Source organism: Martes martes, assembly GCF_963455335.1.
Source record: "Martes martes genome assembly, chromosome: 8".
NCBI classification, from domain to species: domain Eukaryota; kingdom Metazoa; phylum Chordata; class Mammalia; order Carnivora; family Mustelidae; genus Martes; species Martes martes.
In genome coordinates this window covers 52,551,594-52,574,946 of record NC_137895.1, presented here as the reverse complement: position 1 = coordinate 52,574,946, position 23,353 = coordinate 52,551,594, and the positions used below count along the sequence as shown (strand labels likewise).

Sequence of the window (23,353 nt, the reverse complement as noted above, 5' to 3'; positions counted from 1 at the left end):
ACAAAGTCAAGAGAGTAAACTCACAGGAACACCTGGCTGGCTCAGTTGGTAGAGCAAGCAATTCTTCATCTTGGGTTTATAAGTTCAAGCCCCACATTTGGTGTAGAGATTACTTAAAAATAAAATTTTAAAGAAAAGAAAGAAAAAGGAAACAGAAGATTGCCCATACCTCCCAGTAATTATATTCAATAATTAGAACTAAAAAGATTGCAATATAACACATTTTATATGAACTTGGTTTTTTGGTAAGTAAAGATAATCTATCCACCTGTATAGGTTTGACATAAGCATATATTTTTGCACCTGGAACTATTAATATTAATATATTAATATTGATTATCTCAAGAGGGTGAGAATAAAGGAGAATGTTAATCAAATGCACCGTGTACTTGTGTGTGCTTACACACTATTGACAGAAATAAAAATTTGTTGATAAAAAAATTACTGATTTGGGGGCACCTGGGTGGCTCAGTGGGTTAAGCCTCTGCCTTCGGCCCAGGTCATGATCTTTGGGTCCTGGGATCAAGTCCTGCGTCTGGCTCTCTGCTCGGCAGGGAGACTGCTTCCTCCTCTCTCTCTCTCTCTCTGCCTGACTCTCTGCCTACTTGTAATCTCTGTGTGTCAAATAAATAAATAAAATATTTTTTTTTAAATTACGGATTTTGCCTAAGGCATATCTGAGGAACCATAGAGAAACAGGAACTATATTATGTTTTCAGTTTTGCTGTTATAAAGAAAATTATTTTACAATATAGATATGAGTTATTTTATGTAATGGATATATGTTTACTGAAATTTTTCAGTTGAATTTATATAAATTCAGTCATGGTGTTCATGTATCAGTGATGTTTATTTAGGCAAATGTTAATGTCAAATGTCTTTCTTTAATACCTTATTTCATATATATATATACATATATATATATATACACACACACATATATGTATATATATATATGAAATAAGGTTAAACACAATGAAGGGATAGAGTATGACTATAAAAATGAAAATTAAAAAAGGTATTGATAAGACATTTGTTAAAATAGGAAAGAGGAAAAATTTTGTAAAAATTAGGAAAAGCAAAAATAAAGAAAATTTTAAAAATTTAACTTTGGAAGACTAAAGAATCATGGGGAAAAAAGCCATGAATTCTATGTGCTGTATCCCCTAGCTCTGGAGTTCCTCAGTTCTCATTGATCGGTAAACTTGGTCTCAGCTGTATGTTCTTGCTAATCTTCTGGGGGAGGGACCTGTTGCTGTGAATCTCAAATGTCTTTGCCTGAGGCAGAATTGCAATGCCCTTGCCAGGGGCCAGGCTGAGTAATCTGCTTGGGTTCGCTCTTGGGAGCTTTTGTTCCCTGAACGCTTTCCGTACTGCTTTGGAGGACGGGAACGAAGATGACAGCCTCCCAGTCTCCAGCCTGGAGGAACTAAGAGCTCGGGGCTGCACTCCTCAGTATGCCCTCAGAGAAAAGCAGTCAATCCCTCCCATTTCCCTGGTCTCTAGCAGCACCCCAAGCTCACGAGGCCTGTGACGGAGCGTTTCTGTCTCTGGCACGTGGCTCCATTTGGAGTCTCCAAACCCAACCGATTCCTGTAGTATGCTCCCATGCCACTCCTTCCAGAGGAGGAAAGAGGGGTCTCCCCAGATCTGCCTTCTGTGGGGCCCCTGCTTGAAGAAGTATATACATTTCTCCACTGTGCTTCGGATCATAGTTTAAGGTAACCCCGAGCTGAAAGCTCCCTCCTCGGCTCCGTCTCTGTATCTGGCTTCCCCACTCTGATGCCTGGGAACTCTGTCTGGTCTTTCTGTGACCTCGCGGGTCCTGAGACCACACTGTCCCAGCCAGGGTTCTTCCACTCCACCCCTCCCCCATGCCACTTAGCTACTGGAGCAATGTCCCTCCCTGGACCAGACTTCTAAAAGTTCTGACCCTGTGCTCCACTGCTCTTTCACTTGCCGGACCCAGCTGATGGAGGCTCCCTTCCCCTCCTGCGGTCTCTCTTCCCGTATATCACCTCAGACTCACTTCTCTGCATGTCCTACCTTCCAGAGTAGTCACTTTTCTGTTCATAGAATTGTTACTATTCTTTTCTTTGATCTCCTGTTAAGTCTGTAGGTGTTCAGAATGCTTTGATAACTATCTAGCTGAATTCCTGGGACCAGAAGAAATTTAGGTCTCCTGTTCCCCACCATATTGTTCCTCCCTAATGTAAATCTTTATATACAGTGAATAATCACCAGTAATTCATTATGTATGTGTACTTTTATGGCTACATATTCAGGAATTCAGATATTAATGCTCTATAGCACAAAGAATGCCTATAAAACTGTAACATCCTTGAAGCAACTTCCAGCAGACTGACTGTGTGGGTAAAGCACTACTCAGAAGTAAAAAATACAATTCTTCCACCAGGCAGTGATAGAATGTCCATCTTAATGCTTTTAGTCCAGTGACATTTGCTATAGAACCAAATGTAGCAAGACATATATATTGTTATGAAAAACACATTTATGGTTGAAAATGCTTGCTATCCGGCATTTTTCTCTGATATCAGCCCTCTTCTCTACCCAGGCAGTATGTGGTCCTGGGCCCCTCCCTGATCCACACTGGGACCCCTGAGAAGGGCTGCCTCCTTCTGAGCTGCCTAAACCAGACAGTGTCTGTAAGTGCTTCCTTGGAGTCCATCGGGGGCAACCAGAGCCTCTTCGCTGACCTGGTGGTGGAGAAGGACTTATATCATTGCATGTCCTTCCTGTCCTTGTTTGATACATCATATTGAGTCATGGTGATGGGGAAATGGTGCTGAATCCCAAAGAATGACTTTAATGTTAGTGAGGACTTCAGAAAGTACTAAACAGAGTGGGTTTCAGCTACTAAGGAACAAAGTATGGATCTCCCACCAACTTAGGAAAGAAATATTTTTTATGTGTTAAAATCCAATTTAAGTTCTAAAAAAAGAATCCTATTAGCCATAGAAAACATATGACTTGGTCAGCGAGATTTTTTAGCTTTGATATATAACCATCTCTTTAAGGCCAGGGTAGGACAGTGCCTAAAAAGAGATTATACAAAAATCTCAAGGTAGGACAGCATGTAGCAGAATTTTCCCCCTGTGGTGAGATGTTAGATATCTCTGTCCTCTGAATGTATAAATGGTGCAAGATGCTCGAGGCAAACATCCAGTACCTCTTTGAAGTTGCCCAGCTTGGGATACTCAGCTATCATATTCTCCCACATTTTTACAGAGAGACTTCTTTCCATTCCTTCACAATGTATATTCTCTGTTAATAGGAGAATGACTTAAGAATGAGAGTTCCTGGTAAGCTATATGGAGATTTGGGTCCCAATGATGTTTGCTCTCACTGATACATTTCCCCTATACCTTATATTATTATCTTCAAGCATTTCTAGAGAAATATTTATACTTAGCACTTTGTGAGGCTAAAAGAGAGACAGAAAACAGTCATGGATGAAGGATTGGGAGGGATAAGATTGTGTGGCTCCTCAGCAGTGTTCTTTGTTCCGTAGCTCCCAAGGATCTCATCCTCTTCAGAAGGGGCATTCCTCACTGTCCAGATAAAGGGACCAACACAAGACTTTAGGATGAGGAACACAGTGCTGGTAAAGAATGCTCAAAGTCTGGTCTTTGTCCAGACAGACAAACCCATATATAAACCAGCACAGACAGCCAAGTCAGGAAATTCCTCTATTTCTCTCAGTCAGGGGGCAGTGCTGAGAAGGAGAGGACTCCCCTCAGCAGGTTTTGCAGAGCAAACTGCTTTATCATGTCTGAGTCTTACCAGGGAATTTCTTTTTCAGTAAAACTCCCTATTGTCTCTGTGAATGAGAATTTTCACCCCCTGAATGAACTGGTAAGTATCTCGAGAGTTATGGTTTTGGTGGGGGGTTGGGTGGGAGTAGCCACCCAAGTGGGAGCAGGAGGGCCCAGGAAAAGCAAGAAGACAAAAAACATTCCTTTTGGAACCTGGGCTCCAGCCACACCACAGATCTAGAGCCTTATGGAAGGCCTAACTGAAGGGTGAGAGATGAGGAAGATATTTCTCTTATACAGTAATTAATCATTTGACAATAGCTAGATTTATTGCTGTGAACACAATACATTAAACATAATGAAGAGACACAATAAAAAAGTTAGGCACTATCCATAGCCATACTCTCAAGGAGTTTATGGTTAATTAAAGCATGAAGAGTTTCATTGATTTTGAATACATCTCTCCATCTATCTGTAGTAGACAATATTGTAATATGGTAATAAATACATATATACATTTTTATATATTTTTTCTATAATATGTATTAATACATAATGTAGCATAGATATCATATAGAATATATATCATATACAAAGATTTCGTTTTTGCTAATTGGGTGTCCCTTCTTCTAACTAGCTTTCAACAAGGCAAAGAAATAAAGCTACTTTACAAACACTGAAAAAATAAAATAAAATAAAATAAAAACAGTTTTTAAATTAGAAAAAATGCTCTTGGTTAACTCTTAACCAAATCATTCTGAGAACTCTATTCCTATTTGGTCTTAATTATAATAACATATCACTCTATTAATATCCATTTCCTAATTTATGCAACTAAACAGTATAGTCATATTCTTTGCCTCAGTACCTAATTACTAGTAAATAATGTTAATAAGTTAGTAAATATTAATAAAACTTATTCACCAATAATATTTTTCAAGGAAATGGCAACATAATGATTGTTGTGGAAATACTTATGCTTTTCTTAGAACTGTTTACTGGTTTCCCTAAGTAATTCTAGTTCTCTAATGTTTCAGGTTAAATTTTATTATATCTTACTACAAATACTATTTTTCCTAAGTAAGCTACTGAACCATGAGTCTGAAATCACAGCCTTTGGTGAAATTCTAATCACATTGCTTCTTTCCTTTTTTCAAATAGATTCCACTGGTATACCTTGAAGTAAGCAACAGAAAGAGTCTCATATAAAGAAATCAACCATTTAAAGTTAGAAGTTCTGATATTCCTTACAGATAAATTACTATTTTAAAAAATCCTTTCAGATCTAAAATTTCCTACTCCTAAATGTCAGGTTTATTCTATTTTATCTTTCTTCTGTGTTTATCTCTTCTGAAGACAAGGCCAGTTACAACCCCATTTGTCATTTGTTTGGTTCAAGGACTATCATGGCTACATAATTACACCCCTTGCTCCTTGTTTATCTCTAGGACCCAAAAAGAAATCGAATTGGACAATGGCAAAGTCTCAGGTTGGAAAGTGGCCTCCAACAGCTGGCTTTTCCTCTCTCATCTGAGCTGATTCAGGGTTCTTACAAGGTGGTGGTGCAGAAGGAATTGGGTGAAAGGATAAAGCACCCCTTCAATGTAGAAGAATTTGGTATGCATCTGAAAAATGAAAAAGATATAACTTTTTGGTTCATACCATGCACTCAGACTTTCTGAATGTCCCATAGGTATGTTGAACTTGGATTAGAATCAACTTGAGCAGTTTGTAAAGCCATCATAATTCTGTGCACCAGAAACTCACAAGAGCTTGATTTTCAGTAGCAAGTTATACTTTGCCAAGTATCAAAATTCTTATTTCAGTGGAGCTAACATCCCTTGGTAGTGTCATTGAGATCTGCTGTGATCATAAAGTCGTTTAAATTTTGCATGAATTGTTAAAATTTATCATCTTAAAGCTGGCACTTGAAAAATGGATCTAGCATTTCAGGGTATTATTTTGGGAAAAGTTAGAGACATGAAATATTTGTATTTCCATTAAATGTTCACCAGTTTCCCTATTTCCATTATCTCTATCAACAGTGCTTCCCAAGTTTGAGGTCAAAGTTCAGGTGCCAAAGAAAATCAGTATCCTGGATGAAAAAGTGAACGTATCAGTATGTGGAATGTGAGTTAAATTGTTTTTGTCTGAAATTTCATATTTTGCCTCAATTTTGAGTCACTATATATATAATTATGTTAACTTTCCACATAATTAAAAAATTAAAAGATTATTTCAATTACTTATTTCAACTGTTTATTACTAAATTTTTTAAATATACAAAGGAATAGAGGACCCATAATCATGCTTTTAACAATTAACATCATTCTATATTTGCTACATTATTTTTTTTGCTTTAATATTTCAGGATAAATTACAAAGATCATAACATTGTGCCCTAGATGCAGTACTATGCACCTCTAAAAATTACTGACATTTTTCCCTACATAGTTATGATGCCATTATGACACTTTACAACATTAAAAGTACTTTTCCAATACTAAATCTTATTTTACAATCAAGTTCCCTCAATCTTTCTAAAAATGCTGTTTACTAATTGCTTTCAGTTATTATGACTCAAGTGTACCCTTTTGTTCCAACTCTCTACAATGGAAATTTTCAACTGAATGCAAAAGTTAACAAAATAGTAAAATGAAAATCCACATACCCATCAACCATGATAAAAATTATGAAATTTTGTCAATTTTGTTCCATTTATTCTCCCACCTTCCAATTTTTTTCTCCAATATTTTTTTAACAAGCCATGGGAATCTGTAAATATATTAAAGCTTAAAAGTCCTTAACCTCAGGGTGCCTCGGTGGCTCAGTCCATTAAGCTTCTGTCTTCAGCTCAGGTTATGATTCTAGGGACCTGGGACTGAGCCCTGCATCAGGCTACCTGCTCATAGGGAACCTGCTTCATCCTCTCCCTCTGTCTGCTGCTCTGCCTACTTGTATTTTCTCTCTCTCTCTGTGTCAAAAAAATAAATAAGTAAAAACAAAAATATTTAACCTCCTTTTCTCCCCATGATGTTAATTTATTGAAAGCATAGGTCATTTGGGTTGCAAAAGCCCCACTTGCTGGATTTGCCTGATTGCTTCCTAATGGTATATTGAATTGATTAATTTTAATTTCTCCTCTGGCCAGTTTCAAGAGGATACCTGGAGTATTTTGCATAGATAGGTCATAGATCCTCTTGATGCAGTGTAAGAACAGATTTTTAAAACCTGAAATAATCTCTGTTTTTAATTTTTTGAGAAACCTCCACACTGTTTTTCATTGCTACTGCACCATTTTACATTTCCATCAACAATGTGCATAATGACCAGTATCATAAAGTTTCTCCCTATATTTTTGATAGAAATTTTATAATTTCAGGTCTTATATTTAAGTCTTTAATCTATTTTGAGTCAATATTTGTGTATGGTGTAACATAGGGTTTAATTTCATTCTTTTGCATGTAGATATCCAGTTTTCCCGACAATTTTGTTGACGATACTATCCTCACTATGTATTTTTGGCACTTTTCAAAGACCAACAGAATATATACAAATGAATTTATTTTGGGGCTTTGATCCAATAAAAAAGGAAAAAGCTTTTCCTTTTTTCTCAAACCGTTTTGAGTATTTAGGGTCCTTTGTTGTTCTATATGAATTTTAAGATTTTTTTTTTCTATTCCTGTAAAGAATGCCATTATGATTTTGATAGGGACTGCATTGAATCTGGAGATTGCCTTGAGTAGTATGGATATCTTAATATTGTGTTCCAATCCATGAACATAGGATGCCTTTCCATTTATTTGTGACTACTTTCTTTCATTGATATTTTGTAGTTTTCAGTGTACAAGTCTTTCACTTTCTTGGTTAAGTGTATTACTAAGTCTTTTATTCTTTTTGTTGTTATTGTAAATAGGATTGTTTTCTTCATTTCTTTTTCATATAGTCCATTGTTAGTGTACAGAAACACAGCTGGGTTTGTATGTTGATTTTGTATCCTGCAACTTTATGGGATTGGTTTATTAGTTCTAACAGTTTTTGTGTGTGTGTGATGGCGTTAGAGGGGATTATATATATTATATTATGTCCTCTGCAAACAGTGATAGTTTTATTTCTTTTCTGATTCGGATGACTTATGTTTTGGGTATGCTTTCTATTTTTTTATTTGAGTATAGGTGACATATAATGTGACATTAGTTCCATTTGTACAACATTGGGATTCGACTATTTTATATGTTATGCTGAGCTCAGTCCAAGTGTAGCTACCATCTGTCACCATATAACATGATTACAATGTCATTGAAAAATTCCTTTTGCTGTACCTTTTACTCCCATGACTTATTTATTCCATAACTGGAAGCCTGTGTCTCCCATTTCCTTTTTTTTTTATTTATTTATTTCTTTTCAGCATAACAGAATTCATTGGTTATGCACCACACCAAGTGCTCCATGCAACACGTGCCTTCCATAATACTCACCACCTGGTTGCCCAACCTCCCACCCCCCCACCCCTTCAAAACCCTGAGATTGTTTTTCAGAGTCCATAGTCTCTCATGGTTCATCTCCCCTTCCAAATTCCTTCAACTCCCTTCTCCTCTCCATCTCCCCATGTCCTCCATGTTATTTGTTATGCTCCACAAAAAAGTGAAACCATATGATAATTGACTCTCTCTACTTGACTTATTTCACTCAGCATAATCTCTTCCAGTCCCATCCATGTTGATACAAAAGTTGGGTATTCATCCTTTCTGATGGATGCATAATACTCCATAGTGTATATCCCATTTCCTTTTACCCATTTTGTCCATCCCCTCTAGCAATCATTAGTTTGTTCTTTGCATATGTAAACTTGATTCTTCCTTTTGATTGTTTATTCATTTTTTGTTTTCCAGATTCCATATATAAGTGAAATTATACAGTATCTGTTTCTCTGTTTATTTCATTTAGCATAATACCCTCCAGTTTCAACGATGTTGTTGTAAATGGCAAGACCTCATCCTTTTTATGGTTGAGTCGTATCTTCTTTATCCATTCATCTATTGATGGACACTTGGGTAGCTTCCATACCTTGACTATTATAAAAAAAATGTTGCAGTAAACATGGTGGTGCATATATCTTTTCAAATTAGTATTTTCATTTTCTTTGGATAAAATATCCAGTAGCAGGATTATTGGGTCATATGGTGATTACATTTTCAAATTTTTGGAAAACCTCCATAACTTTTCACAGCGGCTGTACCAATCTACATTCCTACCAACAGTGTACAAGGATTCCTTTTTCTCCACCATCTTTGCTGACATGGGGTATAATATTCTAGATGTGTCTCTTAAGTCCATGCAGTCTCTAAGGTTGTTCAGTCTGTTTCCTTATTGAATTTATGTCTGGATAGTCTATCTATTATTGACTATCTATTATAGTATCCTGCTATTATTGTATCATTGTCTGTTTCTGCTTTCTGTCCCATCAGTGTTTGTTAATATATTTAGTGCTTTGATGCTAGGTGCATATGTATTTATAATTGCTATGTCTTCTTGGTGAATTGATCCTTTTATCATTATATAATTTCCTCTTTGTCTCTTATGACAGTTCTTGACTTAAAGTCAATTTTGTGTGATATTAGTATAACCACTGCTGATCTTTTTTGGTTACCATTTTTATGGAATATCTTTTTTTGATCTCTTCACTTTTGGTCTATATGTGTCTTTAAATCTACAGTGCATCTCTTGTATATAGCATATAGTTGGATCTTGTATTTTTAATCCATTCATGCCCTTTGTTTTTTATTGGATAATTTACATTTAAAGTAATTATTGATAGTGAAGGGCTTACTAATGCTATTTTTGAAATTTTTTTCTGTCTTATAGGATTCCTTTCTTCTTTAACCTTTTGCAATTACAAATAACTCACATTTCATTTCAACCTTGAGAATTAAAACTCATTTCTTAAAAATCATCAGTAGCAGAAGAACCAGCCAGGGTAAAAGAAAACAAATAAACATATACCCATCTGAATATTATATACTGGAAGCATCAAAGCATCTGGACCTCTGCCTCAATTCTGTCTTCGAGTCATAACAAAGGAATTAATTGTTTAATTTAATGGCATCCTAGGATGATATCTGTTATCTTAGAAAGGGGTTTCAGAATAAGTTGCTCTGATTACATTTTTAATTTGAAGTGATATTTGAGGCATTTACAAATAGGAAAGAAAACTAATGCCCAAAGCAATCCAATTACTAATCATTCCATTTTTAATAAGAAAGAGAAAAGTAATATAAATATAGAGTACACACACATAATTTGTTTTTAATATAGCTCATAGCTGTTAGGTTTTATCAGGGCTCTTTCTTCGTGTGTGTGTGTGTGTGTGTGTGTGTGTGTATGTGTGTGTTATTATTATGTTGGGTTTATTATTTCTATTATTTATTTGTTTATGTTCTATTTATTATCTAAGTTTTATCATTTGGTATAAACAAGAAGTTTTGATTTTACAATGACAGAATAAAAAGAATGATAAAAAAATAAATAGGCTAAAAGGAAGAAATTTTTTAAATCCTGAAGGAAAATTGATTGTACATTGCAGCAAAAATTCAAATGGTTTAATGAGGAGTACCTTTTGATAAAGAAATTTTCCAGGCATATTTCAGTTGATATGAGCCCAAAATGATAAAGAAGTGTAAGGAACTACAGAGAGTAATTGTTTGATCTGGGGTAGGTTGGTGGTGAAAAATATAGATACCTTTTTGCAGTTCCTGATGTATTTTTTATGTGACAGATATACCTATGAGAAACCCGTCCCAGGACTTGCAACTGTAATCACTGGCAGAAAATTATTTCATCCTGCTTATTGCCAAAAGCAAGAGTTCTGTGAGAAATTCAGTCAACAGGTTAGTTTACAGTTTTCTCTCTAGGGGCTATCAGTGTTGACAATCACTGAGTTACCCCATTTCACTCACTGAAAAGAGGACATTGGAGTAAGCTTATCCCAAAATATTTCCCACCAAAAAGGAAAAATAATTTCTCTTCCTGGTCAATAAAATTCTCATTTTGAAGACTAACCCTTTGAGATTATAAAGTAGATGTGAATATTAAATTCCTGAAGGTTGGTTAACATTTTTTTTAAGATTTTATTTATTTATTTGACAGAGAGAGAGAGAGAGATCACAAGTAGGCAGAGAAGCTGGCATAGAGAGGGGGGAAGCAGGCTCCCCACCAAGAAGAGAGCCCAATGTGGGGCTCAATTCCAGGACCGCAAGATCATGACCCAGGCTGAAGGCAGAGGCTTAACCCAGAGCCCCCCAAGCACCCCTGATTAACATGTTTAACACAAAGAAGTTGTTTTGGCATCAGAAAGAAAATAAAAGATTTAGTGACTATTGGTCTTTCTTTTTTTTAATTAACATATAATGTATTATTAGCCCCAGAGGTACAGGTCTGTGACTCCAGGTTTACACACTTCACAGCACTCACCATAGCACATACCCTCCCCAATGTCCATAACCCCACCACCCTCTCCCTACCCACCTCACCCCCAGCAACCCTCAGTTTGTTTTGTGAGATTAAGAGTCTCGTATGGTTTGTCTCCCTCCCAATACCATCTTGTTTCATTTATTATTTTCCAACCCCCCAAACCCCCCATGTTGCTTCTCGACATCCTCATATCAGGGAGATCATATGATAGTTGTCTTTCTCTGATTGACTTATTTCACTAGCATAATAACCTCTAGTTCCATCCACGTTGTCGCAAATGGCAAGATTTCATTTCTTTTGATGGCTGTATAGTATTCTACCATATATATATATACACCCCACATCTTCTTTATCCATTCATCTGTTGATGGACATCTAGGTTCTTCCCATAGTTTGGCTATTGTGGACATTGTTCCTATAAACATTCAGGTGCACGTGCCCCTTGACTATTGATCTTAATCAGTATGGCATTTATCAATTTTTTTTTTATTTCTCTCAGCTCAACAGCAATAGCTGCATCACCCAAGAAGTAAAATCAAACATACTCCAGATTAAAAATATGAGTTATGAAATGCAACTTAAAGTGGAAGCCAAGATCAAAGAAGAGGGAACAGGTTTGAACTCTGAATCAATATAGGGAGTGAAACAATAAACATTTGTTTGTTTTCCATAACAAAATAAGGTGGAAGGAAATGAATTTAAGTACTAAAATAACTTCCAAGAGAACTTACTCGCCTGAACATATTCTTAGACCTAATATTTTTTTTTACTTTTAATAAACATATAATGTATTTTTATCCCCAGGGGTACAGGTCTGTGAATCGCCAGGTTTACACATTTCACAGCACTCATCATAGCACACACCCTCCCCAATGCCCATTTCCCCACCACCCTCTCTTAGACCTAGTATTTACTAGAAATGGGACCAATGAAATCACAAAGATTGTAACCAGACTCAAGTTTGTGGAAGGGGATTCACACTTTAGATGAAGAATCCTCTTCTTCAGACAGGTAGAGTATATTGCAATTCACAAGTAATGAAATATCCAATTGTACCTATCTTTGGGGCACAATGACATAGCCTACAACTAGTTAATGCTATCAGTTAATTAATATGACCTAAACCATGAAGCCAAGCAAAACTACTTTCTTTCATAGATGTCACTGACAAAATGTGCAAGCACATACTGTAGTATTTTGAGAACCAGAGGTATTATTTCTTTCCAGAACATATAGCTAATGAAGATGCTTAATATGATATGAGTTAATTATTATGTCAAACATTTCTACCACCTACCTGACATTAAATGTATACCCACTGATATCCAGACAGCATCAGAATTTTAAGAGAATTTCTCACAAATGAGTCTCAGTTTATGACTACCTGTATCCTCCTTTACACCTGTTGTTCTATTTGGAAATAAATAAGTGGTTTTGTTTTTATTTTTTTCTCTTTCAAATTTTTATTTAAATTTTAGTTAATTAACATATAATGTAATATTGGCTTCAGGAGTAGAATTTTATGATTCATCACTTTCATATAACTCCCAGTGCTCATCACAAGTGCCCCCCTTAAACCCAACACCCAACAAGCCCATTCACCACCCACCACCCACCACCCTCCATCGACCCACAGTTTGTTCTCTATCATTAAGATTTGTCTTATGGTTTGCTTCCCTCTATCTCTCTTTTTTCTTTTCCTTCCTATATGTCTAGACCGGCTATGTGTAGTTTTAATTTTAGACATAGGAACTATAATAGTGTACATTTTATGGCCATTATTATTAAATTACTTTCATACTTAAGGTTTACATGTTAATTTTAACTAATAATTTTACCCCTTTTTTAAGGATTTATAATTATTTACCCATTCCATAATTATTTCTTTAAATTACATATAATTTTTCTCAAAAAAAAAAGCACCTTTTGTGGGGCAGCTTATGTGGTTTGTTTCAGGAGATGAAAAAGACCTGAGGATCCAAATAAATAAATAAATAAATAAATAAATAAATGGAGAAAAAAGGTGAAAGACATGAGGTTACAAATGGGAAAAAAAATAAAATTTTATAGTAAATATGGAAAATATGGAAGGGTTTTTTTCCGAATGTGCTTTTGCTTTTTCTTTCAGTTATGGTAGCAAAAGAATTTGTTCCCATGAGTTCTGTCTTCTCTGAATATTATCCACATAATTGATCAAATTATTTTCTTCTTTATGTGGTTCTGGTGGATGGGAAAGATGTGCCCATCCCCAATAAACTTGTCTTTATCTCTGCAAATGAAGCAAATTATCTTTATAATGCAACTTGTTCAGTTTTCAATCAATACTACTACTATCTTGGCTAACAAAATTTCTGTCACGGTAAGTATGAAAGGAGAAAAAAAAAATCCTGAGGACAAAGAGAAACCTTAGTATACCAATCATTTATTCAGAAGTGAAGAAGCGCATGCACACATACTGTATTTGAGAGAGAGAAATAAGAAGCTGCCCAACTTAGAGCTAAACTTAGGAATTAAAAATTTAGTTACAAATAACAAAAACAGTAGAAGAGATACTGTCAAAGTGACTGATCATTTCATTAGCATTATCTTTAAACTTTTATGTATTATGCCAAAAAAAAGTCTTATAGGATTTGGTCCTGAATCGTATCAGTTCTTCAATAGGTAAGTAATTCATGTAATTTGTTTTATGTTTTTTTTCTATGTCCACTCAGATAATTTTAAGAGTCATCAGAACACACACACACACACTTAATATATACTGCCAAATGATGATGATCAAAAGATTTCTACAACCAAAAAGATTTTGTGCTTATAATCTCAAACAAAGAAGTGGTGGAAGACAATGATTTATTGATTCCAGCTTAGATAAATAGCATTGAAATTATTTCCATTTTCCAAAGTTCACATGTTAATTCAATTTAAAATATGGAATGATGCTTAATGTTTTTTATGTACTATATAGTTGCTCTTCCCTAAGATTGAAAAGGTGAGTAGAGTGTCCCTATATTTAAAACTCTATAGTGATAGAGGTAACAGAGCTGTAAATTTTTAGTATGATATATTTAAGAGCAATAATTTAAAAATGGGAACTTTATCATGAGAACAAATAGAAAGATCCACAAAATATACCTAGTAAATTCAGAAAAAGAAAGTAAGTGTACCCATAAAATAGCTAAGGAGCAACCACTGCAGGGAAAATAAATGGAATTATCTGGTAAATAACATTTGCAAGGTTTAAAGGCCCAGAAATTGCAAGATCTTGAAAATAAAAAGTCATAAGAGTGATTAGAAGCATAGATGAGAATTTGTTGGGATTATTTATAAACAATTTGAAGCCCTTACAGTTATAAAATATTACATTAATATACATAACATAATTTTAATTAAAGCAACTTACAAGGGATTTCTATTATCTAAATATCTCCTTTTCTGCCTGCTACATTTATTTATCATTCTCACTAAGACATCATTGTTCCTCTGGCCTTGAGCCACAGAAGAAGAGATAAATCAGTGATGATTTAGCAGAATTAGAGCAAAGGAGATGAATTTGTAGAATATTTCCTTTTAATCGCTGAAATTTGAGAAGGTGATCATTTGTTTCTTTGGTGGTCAACAGGGTTGAGGATGATGCATGGTATATGTTAGAAGGGAAGACACAAAATTTTAACTCTTCATTTTGGTGGGAAGCTAAAGTGAAGAATTTCAAGACGATATTCTTTGTTTTTCTGTTCTATCAGGCCTACCACATGCGACCTGACTTGTGTTTTAACTCTGTATGACTCCGAGAGGAACACCACACAGCTCAGCACATTGCAAAGCATGTTTTCTCCTTACATGGGAATTATCTCCACCTGGAACCTGTGGCTGGTAACCTGCCCTGTGGCCAAACTCAGATTATCAAGGCATACTATATACTCAATGGGGAGGCCACTGGGGAACCAAAGGAGCTCATTTTCTATTATCTGGTAAGAATAAGGACACGAAATATATTTGGAGTTTATCAGTAGACAAAAGTAGTTGGGGGTGGGGAGGAGTGGGCCTGGGCGGCTCAGATGTTAAGCATCTGCCTTTGGCTCAGGTCATGATCTCACGGTCCTGAAATTGAGCCCCGCATCAGGCTTCCTACTCAGCAGGAAGCCTGCTTCTCCCTCTTACACTCTGCCTGCTTGTGTTCCCTCTCTCATTGTTGCTCTCTGTCAAATAAATAAATAAAATCTTTTTTAAAAAAATTAATGGGCCAGGAAAAGTAGTTAACCTGTGCATCACCATCTTCCTTTCTCATCCATGTTCCCCATGATTTTTTTCATTTTCATGCAGTTCATTCTCTCTAGCAGAGATTCAAGAATCAAAAGCCAGTCATGTGGGTGGTAAGATGTTGACAAGCGTGTTGGGTTCAAAAAGGTTGCTTTTTTGTTGATTTTCATTTCAGATCATGGCTAAGGGGAACATCATCATCATGGCTAAGGGGAACACATGCTGTGACTATAGAACTAGGAGACAGTGAGTATCCTTAAATATGTCCCCCTGTGTCCTTCCCAACACATCTAGCCTCACACTTCAGTGACAGTTTGCAAATGGGGATATTAGTCCCATTATCCCTTTATAATAAGGACACAAAAGAAAATAAACATTCTCCTTATGACTCTAACATTATTTTTGTTCAACACAGTCAACAAATACATTTGATTGCCTCCTGTGTGTCAGACACTCTGTGAAAGCACTCTTTTTTTTTTTTTCACTTTAATGTGTTTCTTCTACCTGACATTTAAGTTAGAAACTTCTGAAAATCTAAGCTTCCTTCTGTTTTTTAACCCTAACAATAAACCTGAATTGGTCATCTTTAATCTTAGTATTGCAGAGAAGAGAGTTAAGTATCATGGATAATGGGGAGGAAAAAGATGATGGACTGTTTTTTCCCTATGCCAGACTCTGGGGTAGCTTTATTCCTTCTGGAAAGGCTCTCTCCCTTCAACGCTTAATGAAGATGCATACTGTGTGTGCTGCAGGTATTAAACTGGGAAACTCACATGTGAATTTGAGTGCACTCCATGAATAAGTTGGGGGAAAGGAAACCAGGATTATTTTCTATCCCAATTAAATCATGTCAGGATTTAAATCACCAGAAAAAGAACCCATGAGCATTCTTGTAATTAACTGAAATTAAGGCCTGAAATATTCTGAAATATCTCACCAAACTCCGCTTCAACCCAAAGCTAAACTTAACAATGGTTGGGATTTTTTCCATAGCTGTGTGTGTGTGTGTGTTTCCTAAGATTTAAATATTTATTTGAGAGAGAAAGAGATTGAGAGAATGAGTGGGAGGAGGGGCAGACAGAGAAGCAGAATTTGATTCCAGGACACTGGGATCATGACCTGAGCCAAAGGCAGATGTTTAACCGAATGAGCCACCCAGGTGCCCTACAGTTTTGTTTTTTGTTTTTTGTTTTTTTATAGTTTCTTTCTCTAGCAAGCTGGAAAAGTAAAACATCAATTATATTTTTGATTTTCCATATTGAAACAATACCGGGAGAGGTTTAATTTAAAAGAAGGAACTAATTAGTACTCTCAACATTTAACAATTGTGGGGGTGCCTGGGTGGCTCAGAGCTGCCTTCAGCTCAGGTCATGATCTCAGGGCCCTGGGATTGAGCCCCACTTCTGGCTTCTAGCTCAGTGGGGAGTCTGCTTCTCCCTCTGCTTCTCCCCACTGTACGTGTGTATCTCAAATGAATAAAAATTCATTTTTTATCATTTTAAATTTATAAAAATTAAAAATTAACACTTGTTTGAATTAAACATTAAAGAGTACTACCAGCTTTGAATATCAATTATCCCAATATTTATATAGGGAGAGTTTGATATAGAGAGTGGGCCTCACTGGGTGCCGTGTTTCCCTTCAGTGCATTATGTTGCCTGTTTTTTCTTTTCTTATAATAATAGAATATATAACACGTTTCTAGAAGTAGATGAGTGTCTTAAAACATTATATGTTTAACTTATTTTTCTTTCCTGATATTTTAATTCGTGCATCATTCAGAAAAGGATCTCTACATAATAATATGAGGAAGAGTTTATTACTTACTTCATGAAGACATCACAAAAAAGTAATGCAAGTAACTCAGCTAATAATTGAAGGGACTTTCTTTATATACTCAATGAATTCACAAGTATTTATAATAAAACTGTTTTAATGACACATTATAATTATGTTATTAATTACTAGTTTGTTCTTTGTAAAGATGTGCGGAAAATCCTTGACTCTATTAGTTAAAAGAACCAAGTCTGTTCACAGACTGTCTAAATTCAACCTTTTCCATTGCTTACTCATATTCTTTTCTTATACTATTCTGCAGTTTTAACATCAAGGTGCAAATTACTAATTTGAGAACAATTTCTGAGTCTGTTTTAAATTCAGAATTCAGATTTTAAATGACAAGGCCTTCACAATTTTCATTACTAAAAGGTTACTTTCCTTCTAATATTCTCTGAAAAAAAAAAAATTCCGCCATAACTTCTCTTTCTATTTTTGTGATGTTTCAATCTATTCTTAACTATTGTTGCTCACACCAGACATGGCAATACAAGAATTTAAATTACCCTCCTGTTAGAGAATAATTTATTTCCTTTTAGGGGTCTAAGTTAAAACTTGATCCCTCCAATGGGACAAAAATATGAATGCCATGACACTGCCTTGGTCATTAACCAAGGGCAGGGGGAGGGGAAACAGGAGAGTTGTTGTTAAATGAGCATAGTTTCAGATCTGCAACATGAGAAAGCTTTGTAGATCCATTTTACAACAATATGAATATACTTAACACTACTGAACTGTACACTTTAAAATGGTTAAGATGGTGAATTTTATTTTCTGTGTGGTTTTTACCACAATAGAAAAGACATATATTTGGGGGAAAAAAGTGACCTCTATGATTATATCTTACAAATTATAGCTCTGTATTTTAATTGAGAATCACCTCTGGCCTGTAGTCTAAATGAGATGGTTTCCATTCATCATATAGATTTATATATATCTTTACATATTTATATATATTTATATAAATTATATATTTATATATCATTATATATGTGACATATATAAGAAGATCCTTATTCTATAATTTTTAACTGAGTCCAGCAGGCTTTATAAAATATTTTGTACATATATACATATGTAGAATAACTTTGAGCTATTCTTATATAAGTTGGTTACTGTCTTAGTTAAGTGGAAAATCAGACACAGACTTGAGTGTAAGGAACTTTTACTTTTTCTACAACTGAAGTTGTAAAGGAACACATTAGCCTATTAAATTCACCAAATAATTAGAATGACATTAAAGAGATCGTGCCACTGAATATGTAGGTACAGTTCTAAACTGGGTTAAGATCTAGCAACAGCGTTCTGACTCATGACCATCTTGTCTCATTTTCTCCACGTCCCCTCAAAAGGCAGTTTTTCCTTACCCTTCCCTGTGGAGTTGGACGTGCCTTGATTGTTCATCTTTACCATTTTTCCGGATGGCAAAGTTATGGGAGATTCAGAGAGCTTTGAGATTGAAAATTGCCTAGCCAACAAGGTGAGGCCGAACACAAATAAATGGTACCATAGGTGTTGTCCATTTACCTCAGAGAAAACAGGTCCAGAAAATTAAATGAGTTGCCTAAGGGTTCTCAGCAAGTTAGTGGCAGAGCCAAATCTCCAGGCACCTAGCAGAGTACTTTTGCAATCATGCCAAATTGCTACCATATCAAACCTAATTCATCTTGTGTCCATGGTGCGCTACTCCACTAATTCAATTGCTTGACGTATGTATGATGCTAAGACTCAGAAGTTCCAAAAACCTGACGGACAAATAAAAATATCTAGAATAGTTTTATAACAGATCAGAGGTAAAGACAGGCCTCTAAAAGTCAAACAAGCTATTACCCCTTACCAGTACAAGTATCAGTTGTGCCTGGAGGATAAGACTGAGCTATTGAATAAACCTTTCCAACACTGAAGGGCAGAAGAGAAAAGAGGTTCCTGACTTGACACATCTGCAGTCCTAGAAAGCTTAAAGATGACTCGGGACAGGTGGGTGACTGCAGGATTGCAAAGGTAGAGGTCGTGCTGGCTGACTTTTCCTTCTATTCTCACAGGTGGACTTGAGCTTCCGCCCACCACAAAGTCTCCCGGCCTCACACGCCCACCTGAGAGTTTCAGCTTCTCCTCAGTCCCTGTGCACCCTCCGTGGTGTGGACAAAAGTGCACTGTTCACAAGGCCCGAGGCTGAGTTGTCCCTGGCTTCCGTGAGTTCCCGGCAGCCTTGCGGTCAGGAGGGGCCATTGGAGGGGCGGCAGGCGACAGGAGGCAGGAGAAGCCCTTCTTGGGAGTAAAATATAAAAATAGTCACCATTGTCTAATTTTTTATAATTTCTTGAGCTTTCTCACATACATTTTCTCATGTGATCCTCCCTAGATCCCAGGGAGTAACAGACACATTTTAAGATGTGGAAACAAAGAGAATGTTTGAGAGATTTGTGCAAGATTACCCAGAAATAAATGACATAGCTGAGCTTCTGATACTGCCTAGAAGCTTTGATCTCTTCCCTGACATACTTCTTTTTCTCTAGAGAATCAAATCTAAATCTCAACTATTCATGCTTTACAATGATATTAATGAAAGCTATGTGTTTTACAATTAACAATTTATGTGATGATCTTATTTTAAAAAGAATTTAAACAAGATGGGATCAGGAGGGAGACAAACCATAAGAGATTCTTGATCTCACAAAACAAACTGAGGCTTGCCAGTGGGTTTGGGGGTAGGGATAGGGTGGTTGGGTGATGGACATTGGGGAAGGTATGTGCTATGGTGAGTGCTATGAAGTGTGTAAGACTGATGATTCACTGATCTGTACCCCTGGGGCAAGTAATACATTAAATGTTAATAAAAATAATTTTTTAAAAATTCTTAAAAATTTTTAAAAAATAAAAAAGAATTAAAAATGGGGCATCCAGGGCACTCAGTCAGTTAAGCTCCTGCCTTTGGCTCAGATCATGATCCCGAATCCTGGGTTCGAGCTCAAATCCTGCTCCTTGCTCAGCAGGGAGCCTCCTTCTCTCTTCTTCCTCTGACCCTCCCCCTGTTTGTGCTGTCTCTTGCTCTCTCTCTGTCAAATAAATCAACAAAATCTTAAATAAATAAATAAAAAAGAGAAAAGAATTAATAAGTTCCCAAAGTATTACATAATATGGATCATATCTTAAAAAAAATCATTTTTGGTCAATGGAGTAAGTAAGCTTTTTATAAAATTGATATTTACAGGCAAAAGTCCTGTACCTTCCAGCCAATCTATTTCTATCTCTAAAATTCTTGTGGTCTGGGGCGCCTGGGTGGCTCAGTGGGTTAAAGCCTCTGCCTTCGGCTCAGGTCATGATCCCGGGGTCCTGGGATCGAGCCCTGCATCGGGTTCTCTGCTCAGCAGGAAGCCTGCTTCCTCCTCTCTCTCTCTGTCTGCCTCTCTGCCTACTTGTGATCTCTGTCTGTCAAATAAATAAATAAATAACCTTTAAAAGAAAAGTTATATAAAAAAATAAAATTCTTGTGGTCTATGAAACTGAAAATGATTCACAAATTATCTTCAACTTAAAAAAAACGACCTACTGCATCTTTGTCAGCAATGATGAGTCAGAGGCTAACTAAAATTTTCAGTCTCTTCTTTTTTTTTCTAGAATTATATTAATTCATAGTGATAATATTTGGTGTATCGTGTTGATCTTTAATTTCTTCATCATCATCATCATCTTGCAGGCACACTATGTAGTGGGTCTGTTTTATGAGCTGGGGAAATAGTGGTAAACAATCATAGCCCTTGGCCTCAGAGAGCTGTCATTTTAGAGGGACTATAATAAGAGATCACATGTAGCTCAGAAAAATAAAAGATGAAATATTAACATTAGGAAAGAGTACTTTCAAACATGGGGTTTTTGAAGAAAAAACTATCAGAAGGAAGGGAAACTTCAGAAACAACTTTTCTAACCTATTTAAAACCAGATTACTCATATTTTGAAAATATTCAGTACAATGCAGGAAAAATGATATGTTATTAGAATTTGATCATTGCCAAAAAGTTATCACTGGCAAATTCTATAGCTTTCATAGGCTTATGCATCAATATTTAAGCAGATCAACTAACTAACTTGCCTGTTTGGGAGTTATTATTAGTTATCAATATTAGAGGATATATCGGTAATATTGAAGTTCCTTCTGGTTTTGTTCTCGTTTCTACTTCTCAAAATTCATTTATGTCTTACATTTTCTTTAAAGATTTGTTTATTCATTTTGAGAGAGAGAGAGAGAGCACACTCACACACAACAGGAGAGGCAGAGGGAGGAGAGAGAAAATCTCAAGCAGACTCCCTGCTGAGCACGGAGCCCAACACAGGGCTCCATCTCACAATCCTGAGATCATGACCTGAGCCGAATACAAGAGAAGGATGATTAATCAACTGCACCATGTAGGCACCCCATATGTATTAAATTTTAAAACCGTAAGATAAATATATCAAGAATCACTACCCTGTTTCTAATTATCAAAATGAACATTCTTCAGAATGGAGGGTATAATCAAAATTTTTCTCAACCTTGTCTTTTATTGACAGGTCAAAATATCTCCCTATAGCATAATAATTTTTACATAAAAGACATATTTCTCTGACTAGAGTTCTTTATTTGAATTAGAAGATGGCATGAGGAAGTTGACCTGAAAAGTAGAGAATTTTCTTCCTCGGTGCTTTCTTTGGAGGAATAGCTTACTTTTTTAAAAAGATTATTTATTTGAAAGAGAGAGACAGAGAGAGCAGGGGGAGGAGCAGAGAGAGAATTTCAAGTAGACTTCACACTGCGCACAGAGCCTCACAGAGGGCTCAGTCTCACGACCCTGAAGTCATGACCTGAGCTGAAATCAAGAGTCAGATGCTTAACTAACAGAGCCACCCAGGCATCCAAAGGAATGGCTTTTTTTTTTTTATACTCTGTATTTATGGTAGCCTGTTCTAAGTGGTTTTTTACCTTATGTTGATGGAATTCAGTCTACTTTTCAATAGTTTTATGTCTATCCCATTTTATGTCATTATATAAATTTAATAGCTGCTTCAGGGACGCCTGGGTGGCTCAGTTGGTTAAGCGGCTGCCTTCGGCTCAGGTCATGATCCCAGCATCCTGGGATCAAGTCCCACATCAGGCTCCTTGCTCCGCAGGGAGCCTGCTTCTCCCTCTGCCACTCTGTCTGCCTGTGCTCACTCTCTCTCTCTCTGACAAATAAATAAATAAAATCTTTTTTAAAAAAAAGAAAGAAAAAAATAGCTGCTTCAGTTGCATTACACAGCTTTGTACATTATAGAGGTAAGAAAGGGTTATGAACATAACTGGAGATTTGGGTTCTTAAAGTTGTGAAAATCTTTAAGTCACTTGCTTTCACCCAATATTCATTCACTCAATATAGATGATGCATGCTCATTTATGTGACCATTTAGTTCTTCTACTCAAGAACAAAGTAAAAAATAAAGAAGTTTGAAGGGTGTTTATGGTTGGTTTTCTCCTGATGCAGAGCAATCTTTCCCAAACTTAGTGGTTTAAAACAATAAACAGTTATTATCATATGCACTTTCTATGGATTAAGAATCCCAAAGTGACTTATTTGGAGGCTTGTGATTTCTCATGTCAGTCCACATGTCAACAGGTTAGCTAGTGCTTCAATCATCTGAAGGCTTGACTAAGGTTGGAAGTCTACTTCTGAGATGTGTTACTCATATAATTGTCAGGAGGCCTTAATTCCTCACCACACTGGTTCCTCCACAGGGCTGCCTGGGTGCCCCGACAACATGGCAGGTGATTTCCTCCAGAACAAGCGATCCAAGAGAAAAGCTAAAGTTGCAATATATTTTATGACCCGGCCTTGGAATTTATACACCATCACTTCCACAAAATCTTATTAGTTATAGATCTCAATCCTATTCATTATAGGAGAAACTACATAAAAGCATGAATACCAGAAAGTAGAGATGTTGGGGGGCAATTTTGGAGGCTGTCTTCATGGTCTGCCCTCTGACTCCCAATGATTTATGATCCT

The 23,353-nt window shown here is 36.1% G+C and overlaps 1 pseudogene across 1 annotated transcript in view; it reads left to right on the top strand.

The window, feature by feature from the left end:
- Positions 1 to 23,353, top strand: part of LOC308347052 (pregnancy zone protein-like) — a 63,248-nt pseudogene that overhangs the window by 3,393 nt on the left and 36,502 nt on the right. The window contains exons 2-12 of the transcript in view: positions 1,385 to 1,530; positions 2,576 to 2,759; positions 3,533 to 3,722; positions 3,824 to 3,876; positions 4,938 to 4,958; positions 5,225 to 5,393; positions 5,822 to 5,906; positions 10,552 to 10,663; positions 11,746 to 11,860; positions 18,734 to 18,816; positions 19,379 to 19,528. The product of the transcript in view is annotated as a pregnancy zone protein-like (transcript). The remainder of the gene's footprint in view (positions 1 to 1,384; positions 1,531 to 2,575; positions 2,760 to 3,532; positions 3,723 to 3,823; positions 3,877 to 4,937; positions 4,959 to 5,224; positions 5,394 to 5,821; positions 5,907 to 10,551; positions 10,664 to 11,745; positions 11,861 to 18,733; positions 18,817 to 19,378; positions 19,529 to 23,353) is intronic.